Consider the following 4259-nt stretch of genomic DNA (forward strand, 5'->3'; position numbering starts at 1 on the left):
TCTGTCCGTATCCAAGACTTTTCTTTTCTTTCTTTTTTTTTTTTTTTGGTTCTTTTTTTTTCGGAGCTGGGGACCGAACCCAGGGCCTTGCGCTTCCTAGGTAAGCGCTCTACCACTGAGCTAAATCCCCAGCCCCCCAAGACTTTTCTAGGCTCCTCCAAAGGCTTGGGTCACTTTTCCAGATCCACCCTCTGCAGCACACACAGCTTGTCTTCTAGGCTCCAACAGCCTCTACCCAACTACTGCTGCTGTTCTTGGTCCTCCCATGGCTCTGACATCGCCAGAATGCTGGGGTCTCCTGCTACAACTTTCTCCATGACCTTTCAATCCAGGGGTTCCACTGCTACTCCAGCTGCAACTTTACTAGTGGTCTCTCCTGCTCTCTCAAGGACCAAGCTTCAGTTGCTCTCCATGGCCCCTTCATGCCTTTAAAACCAGTAACACGGGTTGGGGATTTAGCTCAGCGGTAGAGCGCTTGCCTAGCGAGCACAAGGCCCTGGGTTCGGTTCCCAGCTCCGAAAAAAAGAAAAAAAGAAAAAAAAAAAACAAAACAGTAACACTTGGGAGACTCTTACCAATAACCAAGTTTAGCTGCCAGCATGAGGTACAACTGGGGCCACCCCTGGAATGCAGCATCTGTGTGCTGATTCTGAGGAAACACTTTCCAGAACCTCAGTGAAGTTGGTCTCTCTCTCTCTCTCTCTCAAAGGTATTTATTTTATGTATGCAAATACATTGTCACTCTCTTCAGACACACCAGAAGAAGGCATGGGGTCCCATTACAGATGGTTGTGAGTCACCATGTGGTTGCTGGGACTTGAACTCAGGACATCTCTCCAGCCCTCCTGGTCTCTTCTTAATCACTGCTAATTTATCTCCGGCTGAGCAGCATCCATCGTCCCGGCAAAGCAAAAGGTTTCACTTTAGTGCTTCTGGTCTCTTGTCAATCACAGCCGATTCTTCAGCCCCAGCTGACCAGGCACCACAGATTCTTCACACGAAAGGCCCAGTGGAGTCTTTGCTTCCCTCTGGAACTTTACAAGCCAGGCCTCCGTCGTCTGCACCGCTCTCAACGCTCTAATCCTCTTACAGACCTGTTCACTAAGCTCTCAGCACTCAATGGCTTTTCTAACCCAAAGTTCCAGTCCTTCCACAATCCTCCCCAGAACAACGTGGCCAGATCTGTCACGTGGTCAGATCTGTCACAGTAATACCCCACTCTTCTGGTACAACTTATCTTAGGGCTTCTATTGCTGTGATGAAACACAATGACCAAAGCAAGTCAGAAGGAAAGGGTTTATTTATTTGTCTCACACTTCTATATCCATAGTCTGTCAATGAGGAAATTCAGAACAGGAACAGGAACAGAACAGGCGGGAGCCTGGAGGCAGGAGCTGACCCAGAGGCAGGGATTGTTTGCTCCCTAGCCGCCATATCCACTGAGGTTTGCAGCCCTAACTGGGTTTCTCCCTCCTTCTTCCTGCTCAGGGAGTTTCTGGTCTCCGGGGCCCTTCATGGAGTGGCCTAGCATCCAGTCTCTACTATTCCTCTGATTTGTGCTAGGGTTGCTGAGAGCTGTGTTTGACCAACCCCATGGTGCTCCCTGCCTAGGAGGCTCCAGTGGGTATGAGGAGGCTCCGGCTTTTTGTCTGTCCTCACAGAGCTACAGTGAGAGCTAGGCAGCGCTGGATCCTTCAGGAGGTGCCCCAGGAGTCTGAAAGCAGTCCCTGAAGCACGGGCACCAATGTCTGCGTTCATCTGCCGGGATTCTGTACAGGAGCACAAGGCTGTCAGTGCGGTCGAGGAGGAATTGCCGGTTAGATTCCCGAGTGTGGCTTGTCAGACAAGCAGCCATCAAGCACCTGAGGACCGCCCGGGGAAATGGAAGTATCCACAATCTTTCTCTGCCCAATGTTGTACTTTCTTTTAAAAACGACTCTACAGGATAAACACACATGGAAACCACATATAAACAGTCTCCCCAGCGAGTGTATCTGCCGTTCAAAAATGCTGTAGCTGGCTTGAATGTACAGACTGGGTTTCACAGAAGACCAGTAAAAACCAGGCTAGTCACCACTCAATGAATGGCTGCCTGCACAGAGGACTTGTGGTCCCAATGCAAACTCCAATACTCTATTAGCTCTTTGCAGGGCAAGTCCTAGTGATTCTCAACCTGGGTCACAACTATGATTCATAACAGTAGCAAAATCACAGTTATAAAGTAACAACGAAATGATTTTACGGCGTAAGGAGAGGTCACCGCAGTATGAGGAACTGTATGAAAGGGTCGCAGCATTAGGGAAGTTGAGAACCACTGAGTGAAACAAATCTGACCGATGAACTACAGTTTGTAAAGATGGCCACTTGATGGCGCCAGAGGACCTTGGAGCCCTTTTTGCCTCCTTGGAGCCTGTAGTCATCACTGGGAAGTCTCAGCCTGTTGTTCCCAACCACCAGCCTTTCTCTCTGAACCACGCACCTTCTGGGCAGGGTCTTGGGACCTCAGGCACTGGCCTGAGCCCTGTGATATGAATCACATCAGCTGATACCCTCACTGAGAAGATCCTGGCAGCCTCCAGACTAAGCAGCTCTTTCCTGCACAGGCACACCTCCGCTTCCCTTTCCCACTGACCCCAGGCCTGTCCTGTCCTCAGGCCCTGCCAGTGGTCACCCTCCAGAGCCCTCACCTTCTGACAGCTTACAGTACTAACTCCACAGGACTCCAGGGGAGGAGGTGCTATCTTATACAAGGGGAAGAGAGTCTAGGCTGTGTGCCGTGATATCATAAACCTCCCCGAGTGACTATGAAGCAAGGATAAGGTAAAAAGAGGAGAGCTTTATTTTTGGTTTATTAGGGCTAAGACCAAAGGTTTTAGCCCATGGTCTGTTGATTCTTTTGCTGTTGGGCCTGGGATGAAGAAGAGAATCGTGGTGGGATCACACCGTGGAGCCGAAGTGTTCACTTTGTGCCTTAGGCGTGAAAAGACAGGCGAAGAGGAGGGATGAGGGTCTCTTTGAACTCCTACCCAATAACTAACTTCCTTGTACTCGGCCCCATGCTCTACAGGTCACCCCCAACCCCCATATTGCTAGCAGGACCACACCTTTAACACAGTGGCCTTTGGGGGTAACTTTTACAATGACAGCTATGGCTCACGCTGACAAACAGAGCTGAGTTTTACCATCACCAAGTACATACACAGCCAAGCAGAGAACACAGGCATGGTGTGTCTGTTTAATGTTTGCTGCTGTTCACTGTTCTTGTTTTTCAGACAGGCTTTCACTATGTAGCCCTGGATGTCCTGGGATTCACTCTGTAGACCAGGCTGGGCTTGACCTCAAGAGATCACCGGCCTGCTCTGAACACAACACCCAGCACAAAGTCTGTTTTGTGGGGGTAGGAAGAAGGTGTGGGTGCTTGAAGAAGCAGGCAGTGACCCAGAGGCTAGTGACGGCCAGGGACAATGACAGTCTGAGCACAGAGTCTGAGGTACTGTTGGTGGAATGCTGGCTGGTCTACAAATGGAGACAGCAGGAGCTGTCTATGGCACTGTGGTGTGAACCGTAAGGACACTTAAGCCTGGGTAATTCATGGTGCGTGCTTGCACTTACGGATTCTGGGAGTGAGATGTGGTCATTCAGGGACCACTGAGTTCACCCTATGGGATAAAGGATTGGACATTCTTGGAACGGAAGAACCGAGACACAAATGGAGCAACAGTGGCAGGTGTGGGGTAAGAAGGACCAGCGTGCAGTGAGGGACAGTGAGGGTCGACAGTGGGAGCAAGAGGCAAGAGCCAAGGCCGAGGCAGAGGCCACAGATACAGAGAAGGAGAAAGGAGACGAAAGCTGTCCCAGTTCCTTAGAGAAGACAAACCACGACACTGGGTAGGAGGGGCCTCCCCTTTCTGGACTCCCTCTCCTTCTCCCTCCTTGGTGCCACTCGGAAATCCTCCCTTCGGTGAGCTCAGCTCTTTCCCTCTCTCCATGCACTTTTCTTCCTGCAATTTGTAGTAAAATGTCACCCACTTAAGGTCCTGGAGTGGGAAAACTCTCAGGAGCAAGAAACAGCCCCTCTTACAGGGTCCTGTCCCTGCTTTCCTATAGGTTTAAATTCTCTAGACCCCCCTTTACCTCCTGCTAGGAACACTGCCAGCAACAAGCACATTTCAACAAGTGTCGTGGTGGGAACAGAACCAAACCAAACGAGGGGCTTAAGATGGTGGAGGCTTTTCTTTGGGAAAAGCTTGCAGGGGGAG

This window comes from Rattus norvegicus, chromosome 10 (genome assembly GCF_021556685.1).
Source record: "Rattus norvegicus strain SHRSP/BbbUtx chromosome 10, alternate assembly SHRSP_T2T, whole genome shotgun sequence".
Taxonomy (NCBI): Eukaryota; Metazoa; Chordata; class Mammalia; order Rodentia; family Muridae; genus Rattus; species Rattus norvegicus.